General features: G+C 40.6%; 1 non-coding gene across 1 annotated transcript; it reads right to left on the minus strand.

The window, feature by feature from the left end:
* Positions 1-11,094: 11,094 nt before the first annotated feature.
* Positions 11,095-11,228, minus strand: LOC123095410 (small nucleolar RNA snoR80). The gene has a single exon (XR_006446250.1). It is a non-coding gene; the product is annotated as a small nucleolar RNA snoR80 (small nucleolar RNA).
* Positions 11,229-19,433: the final 8,205 nt, after the last annotated feature.

Consider the following 19,433-nt stretch of genomic DNA (forward strand, 5'->3'; position numbering starts at 1 on the left):
TATTGATGCCAAAAGATGCAAAGTTAATAATGATAGTGCAACATTATTTGGCATTGCCGTTTAGGTCATATTGGTGAAAAGCGCATGAAGAAACTCCATGCAGATGGACTTTTCGAATCACTTGATACTTGCGAACCATGCCTCATGGGCAAGATGACTAAAACTCGGTTCTCCGGAACAATGGAGCGAGCTAATGACTTACTGGAATAATACTTACCGATGTATGTGGTTCGATGATTGTTGAAGCATGCGGTGAGTATCGTTATTTTCTGACCTTCACCGGTGATTTGAGTAGGTACGGGTATATCTACTTGATGAAACACAAGTCTGAAACATTTGAAAACTTCAAAGAATTTCAGAGTGAAGTGGAGAATCATCATAACAAGAAAATAAAGTTTCTACGATCTGATCGCGGAGGCGAATATTTGAGTTACGAGTTTGGCCTTCATTTAAAACAATGTGGAATTGTTTCACAACTCACGCCACCTGGAACACCACAGTGTAATGGTGTGTCCGAATGTCGTAACCGTACATTATTAGATATGATGCATACTATGATGTCTCTTATCGATTTACCACTATCTTTTTGGGGTTATGCATTATAGACAGCTGCATTCATGTTAAATAGGGCACCTTCTAAATCCGTTGAGACGACACCGTATGAACTATGGTTTGGCAAGAAACCTAAAGTTATCGTTTCTTAAAGTTTGGGGATGCGACGCTTATGTCAAAAGGCTTCAGCCTGATAAGTTCGAACCCAAATCGAATAAGTACGTCTTCATAGGATACTTTAAAGAAACTATTGGGTACACCTTCTACCACAGATCCAAAGTCAAGATCTTTGTTGCTAAGTTTGGGTCTTCTCTAGAGAAGGAGTTTATCCCGAAAGAAGTGAGTGGGAGGAAAGTAGAACTTGATGAAGTAACCATACCTTCTCTCGAATTGGAAAGTAGCACATCAGAGAAATCCGTTCCTATGATGCCTACACCAACTAGAGAGGAAGGAAATGATAATGATCATGAAACTTCAGATCAAGTTGCTACTGAACCTCGTAGGTCAACCAGAGCACGTTCCGCACCAGAGTGGTACGGTATGGAAGTCATGTTATTAGACCAAGGCAAACCTACAAAATATGAAGAAGCTATTATGAGCTTGATACGTCTCTGTCGTATCTATAATTTTTGATTGTTCCATGCCAATATTATTCAACTTTCACATAGTTTTGGCAACTTTTTATACTATTTTTGGGACTAACATATTGATCCAGTGCACAGTGCCAGTTCCTGTTTATTGCATGTTTTATGTTTCGCAGAAAACCCATATCGAACGGAGTCCAAGCGGGATAAAAACGGATGGAGATTTTTTTGGAATATTTATGAATTTTGGGAAGAAGAATCAATGCGAGACGATGCCCGAGGGGGCCACGAGGCAGGGGGTGCGCCCCCAGGGGGTCAGGCACGCCCTGGGCCCTCTTGGCCACATTATAAGGCGGTTGGTGCTCTTCTTTCGTCGCAAGAAAGCCAATATCCGGATAGAAATCGTGTCCAAAGGACAACCCAATCGGAGTTTCGGATCACCGGGAATAAAAAAATCGTGAAAGGGCAGAATCTGGAACGCAGAAACAGAGAGAGACAGAGAGTCAGATCCAATCTCGGAGGGGCTCTCACCCCTCCCACGCCATGGAGGCCATGGACCAGAGGGGAAACCCTTCTCCCATCTAGGGAGAAGGTCAAGGAAGAAGAAGAAGAAGGGGGGCTCTCTCCCCCTCGCTTCCGGTGGCGCCAGAACGCCGCCGGGGGCCATCATCATCACCGCGATCTACACCAACACCTCCATCATCTTCACCAACATCTCCATCACCTTCCCCCCTCTATATTCAGAGGTCCACTCTCCTGCAACCCGATGTACCCTCTACTTGAACATGGTGCTTTATGCTTCATATTATTATCCAATGATGTGTTGCCATCCTATGATGCCTGAGTAGATTTTCGTTGTCCTATCGGTAATTGGTGAATTGCTATGATTGGTTTAATTTGCTTGTGGTTATGTTGCTGTCCTATGGTGCTCTCCGTGTCGCACAAGTGTGGGGGATTCCCGCTGTAGGGTGTTGCAATACATTCATGATTTGCTTATAGTGGGTTGCTTGAGTGACAGAAGCATAAACCCGACTAAGGGGGTTGTGGCGTATGGGATAAAGGGGACTTGATGCTTTAATGCTATGGTTGGGTTTTACCTTAATGATCTTTAGTAGTTGCGGATGCTTGCTAGAGTTCCAATCATAAGTGCATATGATCCAAGAAGAGAAAGTATGTTAGCTTATGCCTCTCCCACATAAAACTTGTTATCGGTCTAGTAAAGTAGTCAATTGCTTAGGGACAATTTCACAACTCCTACCACCACTTTTCCACACTCGCTATACTAACTTTATTGCTTCTTTATCTAAACAGCCCCTACTTTTTATTTACGTGCTCTTTATTATCTTGCAATTCTATCCAATAACACCTACAAAGTACTTCTAGTTTCATACTTGTTCTAGGTAAAGCGAACGTCAAGCATGTGTAGAGTTGTATCGGTGGTCGATAGAACTTGAGGGAATATTTGTTCTACCTTTTGCTCCTCGTTGGGTTCGACACTCTTACTTATCGAAAGAGGCTACAATTGATCCCCTATACATGTGGGTTATCAAGACCTTTTTCTGGCGCCGTTGCCAGGGAGTCATAGCTTGGGGTGAATATTCTCGTGTGTGCTTGTTTGCTTTATCACTAAGTAATTTTTATTTGCTGTTCTAAGTTGTTCTCTATCTTTAGTTATGGATATGGAACAAGAAATACCAAAAACATTAGGTGTACTTGCTACTCATGGAGATGGGGAACCTCCTAAACCCCTCGATGCTGGTTATGTGAAAAATATTATGTACTACTTTGATAATCCTGAGAAAACCCCATTCAATTATGTTATGGGAGACATGTAGGATCAACGTGAATACTTTAGGGATTATCGCTTGACTCAAAAAGGCAAACTATCATGGGATCAAATTCATATGTTGCATTGGTATGCTTGTCAACTATGCTTGAGATATGATTATACTTGTTGCTCTAGGATGAAGGCTCCACACCTTCCCTTTTCATGCAAATTCAATGATGATAAAACCTTGGCTTCTTATGCTAATGGTATATATGATTACTATGATGTGGAACAAATAGAAGAATTTGTTGCTTTGGGTGCTTATGAATTTGAATCTTTGTTTAAAGAGTGTGAAAATCTTGATGATGCTGTTTACATACCTGAAAATTTTGCTAAACTTAAATATTTCTATGAGAATTATGAATTCAATTCCGATATTGATGAATTTATTGAGAGAGTCTCCACTGTCCAAGAAGAGACTAATATTTTGCAGGAGTCTACAGAAGAAGAAATTGATGAAATTGTGAGCTCATTGGATGAAAAAGATGAGGAGGAGAGCGAAGAACAAAAGGAGGAAGAGCGGATTAGCTACCCGTGCCCACCTTCTAATGAGAGTAACTCTTTATCCCATACATTGTTTAATTTCCCTTCATGCTTACCGAAGGATGATTGCTATGATGATTGTTATGATCCCGTTGATTCTCTTGAAATACCCCTTTTTGATGATGCTTGCTATGCTTGTGGCCAAGATGCCAATATGAATTATGCTTATGGAGATGAACTTGCTATAGTTCCTTATGTTAAACATGAAATTGTTGCTATTGCACCCACACATAATAGTCCTATTATCCTTTTCAATTCTCCAAACTACACTATATCGGAGAAGTTTGCTCTTATTAAGGATTATGTTGGTGGGTTGCATTTTATCATTGCACATGATGATTTTGATAGATATAATATGCATGTGCTTGCTGCTCCAACTTTCAATTATTATGAGAGAGGAGTTACATCTCCGCCTCTTTATGTTTCCAACATGATAAAATTGCAAGAAACTGTTTATACTATGCATTGGCCTTTACTTTGTGTGCATGAATTGTTCTTTTATGACATGCCGATGCATAGGAAGAGAGTTAGACTTCGTAAATGCTTGATATATGTTACTTTTTGCTCACTACTAAATTACAAATCATTGTTAATTAAAATTGGCTTTGATACACCTTGGGATCCGGGTGGATCCATTACTTGAGCACTATATGCCTAGCTTAATGGCTTTAAAGAAAGCGCTGCCAGGGAGACAACCAATAAGTTTTAGAGAGTCATTTATTTCTGTTGAGTGCTTTCATAAAGTTTAAAAACAAAAAAAATAAAGAGGGGAACCCAAAACTTTTCAAAAAGGAAAGTTAAAGTGAGAAAGACAAGCATTGTTGAAGTGGGGGAGCTCCTTGAACTTTGTTCATGCTCACGGAAACTTTGTGAATCTTAATTACAGAAACTTTTCATCAAAAATAATTATCCCCTTGTGCAATTCCATTGTATTATAAAAATAATGTGCCAAGGTTTGCCTTTAGGATGTTTACAATGCTTGTTGGTTTGTGCGGTGCAGGACAGAAACTTTGTCTATAGTGCGCAATTTTACATTTTTTACTGGAACATCAAACTGTTCTGAGACTTTTTGCACTGTCTTTCTATACAAGTTTTTTTTATTTTTCCTAATTTTGGTAGAATTTTTGGCATACAGAAGTATGGTGAATGTTCAGATTACTACAGACTGTTCTGTTTTTAACAGATTCTGTTTTTGATGCATAGTTTGCTTGTTTTGATGAAACTATCAATTTCTATCAGTGGATTAAGCCATGGAAAATTTATATTACAGTAGCTATAATGCAAAAATCAAAATATGAATTGGTTTTCAACCGTACTTAGAGTAGTGATTTTCTTTATTATACTAACGGATCTTACCGAGTTTTCTGTTGAAGTTTTGTGTGGATGAAGTGTTCGATGATCGAGAAGGTCTCGTTATGAGGAAAAGGAGGAGAGGCAAGAGCGCAAGCTTGGGGATGCCCAAGGCACCCCAAGTAAATATTCAAGGAGACTCAAGCGTCTAAACTTGGGGATGCCCTGGAAGGCATCCCCTCTTTCTTCAACAAGTATCAATATGTTTTCTGATTCGTTCGTTCATGCGATATGTGCAAATCTTGGAGCGTCTTTTGCATTTAGTTTTCACTTTTTTTTATGCACCATGCTGGTATGAGATATTCCATGGTTTATTTATAGAATGCTCATTGCACTTCACTTAAATCTTTTGATTATGGCTTTATATAATGCTTCATGTGCTTCACTTATATCTTTTGAAGTTTGGATTGCATGTTTCTCTTCACATAGAAAACCGCCATTTGTAGAATGATCTTTTGCTTCACTTATATTTGTTAGAGCATGGGCATATCTTTTTTATAAAGAATTAAACTCTGTTGCTTCACTTATATCTATTTAGAGAGATGACAGGAATTGGTCATTCACATGGTTATTCATAAAATCCTACATAAAACTTGTAGATCACTGAATATGATATGTTTGATTCCTTGCAATAGTTTTGCGATATAGAGATGATAATATGTGGGAGGTTCTAGTAGATGGTTGTGTTTAGTAAGGATATTGGTGTTAATATTTGTGATTCCCGAAGCATGCATGTATGGTCTCCTAACTATGTAACCAAATTGGCGTGCATTGTATTTTGATTGTTTATCTTTGCGTGAAGGTCGGGGGCACGCGATGGTTAACTCCTACCAAACTCCGCCCTAGGAGCATGCGTAGTAGTACTTTGCTTCGAGGGCTAATAAACTTTTGCAATAAGTATATGAGTTCTTTATGACTAATGTGAGTCCATGGATTATACGCACTCTTACCTTCCATCATTGCTAGCCTCTTCGGTACCGTGCATTGCCCTTTCTCACCTCGAGAGTTGGTGCAAACTTCGTCGGTGCATCCAAACCCCGTGATACGATACGATACGCTCTATCACACATAAGCTCCTTATATCTTCCTCAAAACAGCCACCATACCTACCTATTATGGCATTCCCTTAGCCATTCCAAGATATATTGCCATGCAACTTTCATCATCATCATATACATGACTTGAGCATTCATTGTCATATCGTAAGATAGCTAGCATGATGTTTTCATGGCTTGTCTGCTTTTTGATGTCATTGCTATGCTAGATCATTGCACACCCCGGTACACTGCCGGAGGCATTCATATAGAGTCATATCTTTGTTCTAGATATCGAGTTGTAATATTGAGTTGTAAGTAAATAAAAGTGTGATGATCATCATTATTAGAGCATTGCCCCGGTGAGGAAAGGATGATGAAGACTATGGTTCCCCCACAAGTCGGGATGAGACTCCGGACTTTAAAAAAATAAAAGAGGCCAAAGAAGCCCAAATAAAAAAAAGAGGCAAAAGAAGCCCACAAAAAAATAAAATAAAAAAATGAGAGAAAAAGAGAGAAGGGGCAATGTTACTATCCTTTTACCACACTTGTGCTTCAGAGTAGCACCATGTTCTTCATATAGAGAGTCTCCTATGCTTTCACTTTCATATACTAGTGGGAATTTTTCATTATAGAACTTGGCTTGTATATTCCGATGATGGGCTTCCTCAAATGCCTCAGGCCTTCATGAGCAAGCAAGTTAGATGCACACCCATTTAGTTTCAGTTTGAGCTTTCATACACTTATAGCTATAGTGCATCCGTTGCATGGCAACCCCTTCTCCTCGCATCTTACAGTCTTAAAAAGTTGATCCCCACTACTACCAATTCTCTCAACATGCACACTGTCCACATCATCTTCATGCCACGTCAGCGTTCACATGAGTCTAATCCATCCTATATGCACCACATCACCCAATTTTTTTTGAGGGAAACCCAAATTATTATCAGCCATTGGATCAGTAGATGCTGGAAGCCTACAACCGTGATCTCTTAATGTGTGCACCCCTAGAAAACCTCTTACCGTGTGCGTCGCTAGGAATTGAATCAGTTCTTTTAGGGGGAATTCAATCAGTTTAATGCCCATCTCTCCGTTACCTGTGTTCACCGTAGTCTTCTCCCCTTCCAGCGCCTGTTCTCTTTTCTCCCCTCCAGCTGCTACACAGCTTCAACGCTTTGTATGGAGGTGCAGCTGGAGGCCATCTGCACGCTAGGCACTCCTCCGGCACGACCGCTGATCCGACTTGCTTCAGGGACTGTTTGGGATTCCCCCAGTAGGTACGCTCCCCTGCCAGTGTGGTGCCCGTGTTGCCAAGATGGCGTCCATGGTGTCGTGGTCCTCCCATCCCTTCTATGTCTCTATTCTGGCCAAGGTAACTCCGGCGCCGCTCCTCCACTGGTAGCCGCCCAAGCCAGCCGCGATGTCTTCTTGTGTCCACACAGCCGTGGCCTTCTGACCTCGGCCATCTCTGCCGGCCAACTGTACAACCACTAGCATCCCACACTGGAAAATCGATCATGTGTAAACAAGGTTGATTAATTTATATAATGTTGTAATTTCTCTTCTGATTCTTATAATCCATCTTTCTCTATTCATCTTCTCCATAGCATTAGGATGCATCTTATTTCTTCGCTGTTGTTTTTTGGGATGGCTCCGTGCTCCTTTATCTTTTGATTTTGCAGCAGGACACGTGCAGTCGTAAATCTGGAATTCCTACTTCTACTACTGCATGGAGGTAAGCTCTAATGTTTCTTCCTGCATTTGAGCTTTGAAACCTTTATTTTTGCATTCTAATTGCATCCCCTTCCTTACTGTTGTTCATCAGGATGGTCCCGTATACCTGTCCTGATCTCTGTTCAACCTTCTGATCGTTGGCAATCTTACCCCTTAGTGATAAGCAGTGATGCTAGCTTATTGCTGCATTTTTATTCCTCTGCAGAGATTAACACTATGCATCGTATGACGGGATCATCTGTTCAGGATTTCTTATGGTTAATGTAGTCTGTGATTATGTCTATATTATACAATATGATTCTCTGGCAATAACATATGGTTTGTTCATTTTTGTTTGCAGGTATAAACTGCATTCTACGCATTCTCTTTTATTTTACCCCAATCAATATGATCTCACATAACACTGATGGTCGACAACATTCTCCGCTCCTAAATCATCATTTCACGTACGAATGACTAATGCAGATTTTCTCTAATCTTGAATTCGGCAATCTTTATCATTGCAAAATGTTTGACACTTTCAGGTTTGTTGCTTCAATGTATCATGCATGTACTTTGTTTTAATTTCCAAATGCATAGTCCATTTATCATCCCTTTGGTTATATTGTCATAGGATAGTCATAGGCTCATCACCGCTGATAGAATACATAAGAAATGGATGGCTTGAAAATTCATGGCATAAAAGTTAATCATATATAGTGTGTTTCTGTCAAATTAACGGTACATCTACACATACCATTTTTTTCATTTGAAATCGAAAGTACTTTTTCAAAATTCATATAGCAACGATTCAGCCTTCAGTACTTTTCTAAACTATTATAAGTTATCAATTGCACCCAGGTGATATAGGAAAACTGGCCCCTCATGTAAAGGGAAGTGAGACCATGCGTGATTGTCTAAGTTCTATAAAGGGAGCATGAAACATCGAATTTATACAAACAATTGGACAGCTACCTGTCAAGTCTTCAGCGAATAATTGCTCTAACAAAATTAAGCACAATTTTCTTTTTTGAGGGAAAACCAAGTGCAATCTTCCCATACAAAATTGCAGAGATGGCAGATACTCTCACAATTTACCCATTAAGCAACAATTGGCTTTGGTTTTCTCAAACGAATCTGGCAGATCCATGCATGGATGAAGACGCACCATGCATTATATTATGCTATTATCTTTGCTGGATATTTTAAAACTATATAATAATCAAATATAGTAAATATATTGTTTTTGTTTTAGTTTCCACTACAAGAAATATGTCAACTTGTGACCACCACTATTGGTCACTGAAAGGTCATGGTTTTTCATTTGCGACCTTTTTGTGACCAAAAACAGAAGGTCAAAAGCTGGCGGTCGTAAACTGACTATAGCGACCTTTCTTCTGGAATGGTCGTAGACGTTTATGACCAAAATATGTCCACTGTGGCGTTTTGGTCACTAGCAACCTCCCCAGGCCACGTAGGCATCCAGCGTGGCAAGCTGATGTGGCACAAGATTCAGCCCGGTCCAATTCGGTTTTCTACATGGGTCTAGCCCAACAATTCGGCCTTTTTACTATATATTTCCTCTATTAATTTTCTCTAGCTACATGGGCCTGGCCCAACAATTTGGCCTTTTTATTTCATGGATCATGGCCTTTTTGTGATCTATTTTCGTTTTTGGGCCTAAGCCTTTTTATTTACTTGGCCATCGCCTTTTCACAATTGATTCTTTTAGTAATTTTGTTCATTTTTCCTGAATTGTTTGATTTGTGGCCTTTTTAGGGCCCAAATAGTATATGTTTCATTTCCGACATATCAACAATAAAGTATCAACAATAAAGTAACCAGTATTTTGGTCCAGAGAGCCCCAATCACACAAATTTTCATAAATGGCGACCAAAATGAGTATATTATATATATTACAATCATGCCATAGTTCACATCATCCAGGAATTTAGAACAACTACAAAAGTGCTGCTATGAAATACTATAACAGCCATTCACATCATCCAGGAACATATAATTAGCTACAAAGATGAAGCGTTCCCTTTTTCCAACTTCTTGAGCCTGGAGCTCCTGTAAAAGACAGGAAACGATCATTATCATGGCTGTGAATTCAGAATGAAAGCAATATCCTCAAACATACAACAGCTAGGAAAAGAATATTGAACAAAATAATAAACAAATACACAAGCAGCTAGGGGTCGATCCTAATGCCAGCAAGCTCTAAGAAGACTCCAAGAAATTGATGGCTCACAATACAATCATGCTTTTGACAACAAATACTACTAGAATTAAGGCGCAGAACATATTCTAAGCAGTGTTAACATCATGGCAGTAACAATTAACAGTAGCAGCTAGCAGGACATCAATCAAGCACAACAAAAGTACAACACCACACTTGGGATCTCGGAGCAAGAAAAAGATCATGTTGCTTAGGAGCTACCACAAATGATACTGATCAAGGGCAAAAACAAGTTGGTATGATATCATTCATTCATTCATTCTCATCACGATCATACATTGAATTCATTAAAGGTTACAGATTCATTTTTTGACATAGCATTGGAAAATCACAAGAATAGTATATGAACCAAAGTGTCCAGATAAGTAGATAACACATGGAGGTCACAATCACATAGCAAAGGAAGAGTGGGACAGACCGAGGACTTACCCTCTGGACAAATCAAAGACTTCACGCTTCCTCTTCCTCGGTGGACAAATCAATGACTTCACTTCCTCTTCCTCATGCACCAACAGGAAGACCATCTCAAACACCTTGGTGCCAACAAGAAACTGTACTCACACAGTGAATATAACAAAAGAACAGAAAGCACACGTATATATTGAACAAAAGCAACAACCATGAATAGATGGCTTAACAGTTCATGTTTGTTAACAAAACAAGTGTGGACATCTCACAGTGAGTTAACTATCTGATGACTTTAGTAAAACACATACTAGCATTTGGTGCTACAAGAGACAACAGGAATCCAACATCCCAACATGGTAAATCCATGCTGCTAAAAGGCCAATCCTAATCGGGTTGGAACTGGACCTAGTTTCAAACATGTGAGCTACAACTATCGTAATACCATAGCCCAAAAAAAACCTACAGATCCATCAAACTACTGTTTGTAGGTCTGGCATCAGTGGTGTCACAATGTATAGTCCACTTACAGTCATTTGGGAGAAAATTAAAGTGATAATTAGACTGCCATTACAATCTGCTGGTAACTTGCAGTCTACTTACAGCTACAATGATATCTTAAGAGTTACAGTTTAAATACACAAAACTTAAGAACATGGGAATAAACAGACCAACCCCCACATTCCAATAATTCAAACACTCAGCAGTCAAATGTGTATGCGTGTGCATGTAAATGTACCAAGGTTATGCAAAACTATGGTGCATTCAAACTATGAGATCATTTGGTCCGCAAATTTAGATCATTTAACACAGAGAAAAGAAAAATAACAGAGGACTGCATATGAATGTATGTGCCGTTTCCAGGATAAGTTGGCACATAGAATGCCACCAATCAGGATATACCACACAATAGAGAATAGCTTGTAGCGTCCGAGACTAATCGCCATGAGGAACACAAATCATCCTCAGGAATTGGTAATGAACGCACATCAATCAAAACAAACATCAGCCAGAGATTCTACATATGAACAGACATAAGAAGGCACCACCATGCATATCAACGGCTAACAGCAGCACACTGGAATTCGATGACACACCACCATATGAACACTTTTAAAGGGACACAAAAAGAATGAACCTGGACACACACTGGCTTAGACCTTAGATACAGGGAATGGATGATCTAAAAAAGGGTACAAAAAGTAACTCGCTCACAATAAATAAATAGGCTAGGATAACCCTAGTCAGGAATCCAGGAATTACATCAAAGCAAGTAAATTGAGCGTTTGATTGAACAGGCATAAAATCAGGAGGCACAATAGTCTTTCAATATCATACTAATGCTAAGTGGGCTAACTAGCGAGTGCACTCACTGCTACACATTGCCAAGTGCTGCTGCACTAAGCAACCATGCAGACAAATTAAATTGTACGCCAGCTAGCACCCAGCAATTAACAATCAAACAAGACGACTGCTGCACATCCAGGCAAAACCAGCATCGGTGCAAAACCAGCATCAGGTACAAACCGTGCGCAAGTGCATTGACATCAGTTTCATTAAGTCAATCATATTCATTAGCAAGCTTACATAGGAAGCAACATGAATAATTCATAAGCATGTCATCTCATCGCCAGCAACATGAATAATTCAGGGCCTACTATGCAACACAAGGACATTTCCATGACACATAAGAAGCTGAACATAACACAGTGCATATGCTGAACTCATAAGCATGTCAGGTCCGCTTGCGGCCTAAACAGGTACCTGCAGGAGGCAGGGAGGAGGGAGCGGGCATGCAGACGGGACCTGGAGGGTCGTGTAGTCATGGGCGAGCTTGTAGTCCTTGTAAGGAAGTAGCCACCGCTGTCAGCCACCCTGACCCGGCCTAGACGCTGCCGAGCTTGTTCTTGCGGCCACTGCACCACCCACATCCTGAAAAACCAGACACACAACAAAAACGTCAGATCTGAGTCATATATAGTAACTTCATAGGCCTCATTAGAATAACTAGTAAACAGAGTCTGCTCATATACAGTAAGAAGAGCGCTAGAATTTGATCACATACTGGTCACATAGTGGCTTACGTAAATTTAATAGTCCAGTAGTGCTGCAGTACAAACAAGGAGCCTGAATTATTTCGAGCAATGCTCCTAGATTATGTAGTGAACAAATATCTTGTTATTACAGCCCGCATGCCACTATCCATTTTTATTCCCAAATCTGATGCATGGTTTAATTTGCTGGGACATGAAACTGAACAAAACAATTTGCTGAAACATGGGTATCTACTAATCATATCTAAATCAACATTTTGATAATAAACCCACTTCCCAACTGCTTGTCTACAGTTATTCTACGAGAGTTTGCTCGAAACTAGGCAATGCTATTGAAATAGCCCGAAGTACTGAACATTTAGTCAGTTCCAGGTTAGAATATATCATCTGCCTATCAGTGCATTACTAGTGGAACTAGTAGAATAGCCTGAAGCAAACTTAACCAACATCTGCAGAAATAAATCCAGATCTTGTGGCTAACAACACCGTTTGTATACTAGATAGAGTAGGAGAGACAGGACGCGCGTGGTTGTTTCCCCTGTGGATGCAATCGAAGGCGTCCTCGGTGACCACCCTGCAGGCGCCGACCTGCACACGTACATTGATCAGATTCAGACACATTTGAACATACAGACATTGGATGCAAGAGGAGGGAGGAAGGGGCGCGTACGGCGCCGATCTTGAGGAAGCCGTCGATGGTGCGGTTGAGGAGCGGGTTTCCGAGGTTGATGGCCTCGATGCTGGAGCAGAGGTGAACATGGACGACCATGATGGGGCGGCGCCCTGGTCTCCTCCAGGTCATGCAAGAGAAGAGGGAGGAGGACATCGACATGGGACGCCAGCCAGCCCCTCCTGTGCCAACTCTGGGGACGCCGACGGTAACAAGTGCCATGCGTGTACGTGGTCGCGGTGGGGAACGCCGCCATCCTGACCGTGGACTGCGTGCCTATGGTCGTCAGGCCGGTGAGACAAGGCGCTGTGCAGCAAAATCTGAAATGAAAAGGGGGGCGTGGCAGCGAGAATCGCGTCGAGGCAGGCGGGCGGGCGCACCTGGGACTCGGAGGCGGGGTCGAAGCCGACGAGCGCGAAGCGCACGCCAGCGAAGAGGCGCTCGTCGCGGTTGCCGGCGCCGGCGCCAGCGTCCCCGCCGTCGTGCGGTCGCATGGAGGGGGATCCGGGTCGGAGGGACGGGGCGGCGGGTAGGGTTCGAGGATTTGGGATTGGTCCGTTCGTCGGTGCGAGGGTGGGGGCGGCAGCGGTGCGGGAGAAGGGCAGCGAGGTTGCCGGCGGGGAAGCCTAGCACCGGTGGAGATGAGGGGCGACGGCGGCCACGGAATCAAGGAAGAGAGTAGAGGGAGTGGGTTGGGCTTGGGAAGGAGACGAGGGGAAGGATGGGATCGGGGTGGGTGGCGGCGATGATGTGGGAGAGGGGGGCTGCTAGGGTTTGGGTTGGGTTGGGTGGAGAGGGGACCTGAGAGACGTTGGATCCGTCGAATGTGGACGGTCCAGATCAGCTAAGAGGGGTGATCCATGTGAAGAGCTCTGATTGGTTCAGAAAAATTATGATTTAGAATAGATTCTAAGTACTAAAACTAGGAGGGTTTTGTGAAGTAGCTATCAAAAATATTTTGCAAAATGGCACAACTAAAATTTTCTATCAATTTAGACCATATTTTATGGATGAGAGCCAGTTTGCATGCATTTTTTATCTTTGTAGCTATTTTTAATCATTATTCGAGTGCCCAAAATGAGTTTTTTTGTGAAGGGTCTACCAAAAAATTGTTGCAAAATTGTACCAAATCAATTTTCTAAAATACTAGGACATATTTAAACCACAATTGACCAAATGGTTGGGTGTAAAAAGTTTTGATCCACCTCTCATGAAAAAGACAAATTCCCGCCAATTTAGTTGGAAGCGGGTCAAATTTGAACTATAGCTGCCTCGTAGTTATCTCTTTATTTTTTCCAAAAAACATTTCTAGGTACATAAGTATCTATTTAATCAGAGAAACATCAAAAAATTTCCATGATTCAACCACTAGCTAGGAACGGTCAAGCCCGCCGTTTTGACCGCATTTTGAAACGGGCATAAACAATTCAAAAAAAATTCAAAAAATTGGAAAACCTTAGCATTGTGTCATTATATGTGTCCAAGTTTCCAGGAAAAATAATAAACTTGTAATACGGCAATTATTTTAAAAAAGTGTTCTCAGAAATGAGCTATCATATGTGAAGATTTATGGCTTTCAAGCCAAATGATCAATCTTATGGCCACATTCATGGCATACTTTGTTCAAATGACCTCATATCATGCAGAAGGGTGCATCTTGGAATGACAAACAATGTTGCCTAAGGAACTTTTCATTTTCTTTGGACAAAAAGTTCATTTTCCATTTTCCGAGTGCCCGAAATGAGGTTTTTTTGTGAAGGACCTACCATATATTTGTTGCAAAATTGTACCAAATCAATTTTCTAAAATACTAGGACATATTTAAACCACAATTGACCAAATGGTTTGGTGTAGAAAGTTTTGATCCACATCTCATGAATAAGACAAATTCCCGCCGATTCAGTTGGAAGCGGGTCAAATTTGAACTATAGCTGCCTCGTAGTTATCTCTTAATTTTTTCCAAAAAATATTTCTAGGTACATAAGTATCTATTTAATTAGAGAAACATCAAAAAATTTCCAATATTCAACCACTAGCTAGGAACGGTCAAGCCCGCCGTTTTGACCGCCTTTTGGAACGGGCATAAAAAATTAAAAAAAAATCAAAAAATTGGAAAACCTTCGCATTGTGTCAATATATGTGGCCAAGTTTCCAGGAAAAATAATAAACTTGTAATACCGCAATTATTTTAAAAAAGTGTTCTGAGAAATGAGCTATCATGTGTGAAGATTCATGGCTCTCAAGCCAAATGATCAATCTTATGACCACATTCATGGCATAGTTTGTTCAAATGACCTCATATTGTGCACAAGGGTGCATCTTGGAATGACAAACAATGTTTCCTAAGGAACTTTTCATTTTCTTTGGACGGAAAAAATCATTTTCCATTTTCCGAGTGCCCGAAATGAGTTTTTTTTGTGAAGGACCTACCATATATTTGTTGCAAAATTGTACCAAATCAATTTTCTAAAATACTAGGACATATTTAAACCACAATTGACCAAATGGTTTGGTGTAAAAAGTTTTGATCCACCTCTCATGAAAAAGACAAATTCCCACCGATTCAGCTGGAAGCGGGTCAAATTTGAAATATAGGTGCCTCGTAGTTATCTCTTTATTTTTTCCAAAAAACATTCTAGGAACTTAAGTATCTATTTAGTCAGAGAAACATCAAAAAAATTCCAAGACTCAACCACTAGCTAGGAACGGTCAAGCCCGCCGTTTTGACCGCATTTTGAAACGGGCATAAAAAATTCAATGAAAAACAAAAAATTGGAAAACCTTCGCATTGTGTCATTATATATGGCTAAGTTTCCAGGAAAAATTATAAACTTGTAATATGGCAATTATTTTAAAAAAGTGTTCTCAGAAATGAGCTATCATGTGTGAAGATTCATGGCTTTCAAGCCAAATGATCACACTTATGGCCACATTCATGGCATAGTTTGTTTAAATGACCTCATATCATGCACAAGGGTGCATCTTGGAATGACAAACAATGTTGCCTAAGGAACTTTTCATTTTCTTTGGACGAAAAATTCATTTTCCATTTTCCGAGTGCCTGAAATGAGTTTTTTTTGTGAAGGACCTACCATATATTTGTTGCAAAATTGTACGAAATCAATTTTATAAAATACTAGGACATATTTAAACCACAATTGACCAAATGGTTTGGTGTAAAAAGTTTTGATCCACCTCTCATGAAAAAGACAAATTCAAGTCGATTCAGTTGGAAGCGGGTCAAATTTGAACCATAGCTGCCTCGTAGTTATCTCTTTATTTTTTCCAAAAAACATTTCTAGGTACATAAGTATCTATTTAATCAGAGAAACATCAAAAATTTCCAAGATTCAACCACTAGCTAGGAACGGTCAAGCCCGCCGTTTTGACCGCATTATGAAACGGGCATAAAAAATTCAAAAAAAATTGGAAAAATTGGAAAACCTTCGCATTGTTTCATTATATGTGGCCAAGTTTCTAGGAAAAATAATAAACTTGTAATACGGCAATTATTTTAAGAAAGTGTTCTCAGAAATGAGCTATCATGTGTGAAGATTCATGGCTTTCAAGCCAAATGATCAATCTTATGGCCACATTCATGGCATAGTTTGTTCAAATGACCTCATATCATGCACAATGGTGCATCTTTGAATGAAAAACAATGTTGCCTAAGGAACTTTTCATTTTCTTTGGATGAAAAATTCATTTTCCATTTTTTCGAGTGCCCAAAATGAGGTTTTTTGTGAAGGACCTACCATATATTTGTTGCAAAATTGGACGTAATCAATTTTATAAAATACTAGGCCATATATAATGCACAATTGACAAAATGGTTGGGTGTCAAAAGTTTTGATGCACCTCTGGTGAAAAAGACAAATTCCCGTCGATTCAGTTGGAAGCGGGTCAAATTTGAACTGCAGGTGCCTCATAGTTTGCTCTTTATTTTTTCCAAAAATCATTTCTAGGTAAATAAGTATCTATTTAATCAGAAATACATGGTTTGATGGCGAGACATCGAGGTTTGGACGGTGGCCGAGGGCCCCAACTCTAGAGCGCATACGCTCGCATGCCGCCGCATGGTCACCGCGTGACCGTGGCGTTGCCATGCGTTCTGGGCGGCCTAGGCATGTCTAGTGGGTTGGGCACTCCCGAGGTAGGTACTAGGAAGAAAATTATAACATAAGATTCTCATGAGGAGACCGAACTATGCTCAAACATGAATTAGCAGCCAAGTGTTTGATTAGTGGTATGGGAAATGCACATGGCCAATGGGCGTGAGTTTTGGCTGAGGATGATCATATACTAAGAAGAATGTCTTCACAAATTTTTAGGGAAATCAAGAATATATAAATAACACTTCCTTCACAAAGTGCTGCTTTGAACAGAATAGGAAAATGAATATTGTTGAGTTATTTTTGAACTAGGCAAGGAAGGTTTTTGACATATTTGATGAAGATATGATCCAAACAATTTATGAGAATTTTTTGGGAATTTTTGGAATAACAAAAATATAGGTTGCTTCACAACCTAGGGCAAAAATTGACACATGGACATGACACATAGGCAAAACTGATGAGATGGCGCCTAGTCATCACAACCCACCACAATCTACAAGGCTATGACCATCTATATTGGTCGTTAACAACTAGAATTAAGGCAGCGGACCAGCACTATTTGCTTTCTGACCATTTCATGTAAGGAAATTACGACCTTTCTGACCAAAATGGTCGCAATGGTTTAGGGTTTGGAGCCCCCCGAATAGCTTTTGACCAATTGGTCTCAAATGGTCATAGGTCTATGACCAATTCTTCCAGAGTCACTGACAGAAGGTCACTAGTTGACATATTTCTTGTAGTGTTCATTTATTAATCCAATGTTCATATTTCATATTATCAAATATGATTGAAATATAGTGCAACTAATTCCCGCAGCAACGCACGGGGTATCATCTAGTTGACATCAATTGATGGGAATCTCCATAGCCTGTTGATTAGCCGTGTCGATGTGAGACTTTCTCCCTTTTTGTCTTCTCCACACAACCTCCACCATCATACTATATTCCACCTATAGTACTATATCCATGGCTTGCGCTCATGTATTGCGTGAGGGTTGAAAAAGCTTAAGCGCGTTAAAAAGTATGAACCAATTGCTTGGCTAACACCGCGATGAGCATGAGGGGTACCTTGTGTTAAGAAAAGGGAGCATACAAGACTATGTGATTTTGTAGGGATATCTTTCTTTAGCATTGATATTTTTAAAGACATGACTGCTTGTTGGGATGCCTGAATTAGTATTGTTTTTATGTCAAATGATAGACTATTGCCTTGAATCAGTCGTGTCTTAATATTCATGTCATGATTAGATATATGATCAAGGTTATGCTAGGTAGCATTCCACATCAAAAATTATCTTTTTTATCATTTACCTACTCGAGGACGAGCAGGAATTAAGCTTGGGGATGCTGATACGTCTCCATCGTATCTATAATTTTTGATTGTTCCATGCCAATATTATTCAACTTTCATATACTTTTGGCAACTTTTTATATTATTTTCGGGACTAACATATTGATCCAGTGCCCAGTGCCAGTTCCTGTTTGTTGCAAGTTTTATGTTCCGTAGAAAACCCATATCAAATGGAGTCCAAACGGGATAAAAACGGACGGAGATTTTTTTTTGAATATTTATGAATTTTGGGAAATAATTAACGCGAGACGATGCCCGAGGGGGCCACGAGGCAGGGGGCACGCCCCAGGGGGTCAGGCGCGCCCTAGGCCCTCGTGGCCACCCTGTAAGGCGGTTGGTGCCCTTCTTTCGCCACAAGAAAGCCAATATCTGGATAGAAATCGTGTCCAACGGACAACCCAATCGGAGTTACGGATCTCCGAGAATATAAAAAACGGTGAAAGGGCAGAATCTGGAACGCAGAAACAAAGAGAGACAGAGAGACATATCCAATCTCGAAGGGGCTCTCGCCCCTCCAACACCATGGAGGCCACGTACTAGAGGGGAAACCCTTCTCCCATCTAGGGAGAAGGTCAAGGAAGAACAAGAAAGGGGGTTCTCTCCCCCTCGCTTCCGGTGGCGCAGGAACACCGTCGGGGGCCATCATCATCATCGCGATCTACACCAACACCTCCATCATCTTCACCAACATCTCCATCACCTTCCCCCCTCTACATTCAGCGGTCCACTCTCCCGCAACCCACTGTACCCTCTAGTTGAACATGGCGCTTTATGCTTCATATTATTATCCAATGGTGTGTTGCCATCCTATGATGCCTGAGTAGATTTTCGTTGTCCTATCGGTAATTGGTGAATTGCTATGATTGGTTTAATTTGCTTGTGGTTATGTTGTTGTCCTATGGTGCTCTCCGTGTCACGCAAGCGTGAGGGATTCCCGCTGTAGGGTGTTGCAATACATTCATGATTCGCTTATAGTGGGTTGCTTGAGTGACA

This window comes from Triticum aestivum, chromosome 4B, assembly GCF_018294505.1.
Source record: "Triticum aestivum cultivar Chinese Spring chromosome 4B, IWGSC CS RefSeq v2.1, whole genome shotgun sequence".
In the NCBI taxonomy this organism is placed as follows: domain Eukaryota; kingdom Viridiplantae; phylum Streptophyta; class Magnoliopsida; order Poales; family Poaceae; genus Triticum; species Triticum aestivum.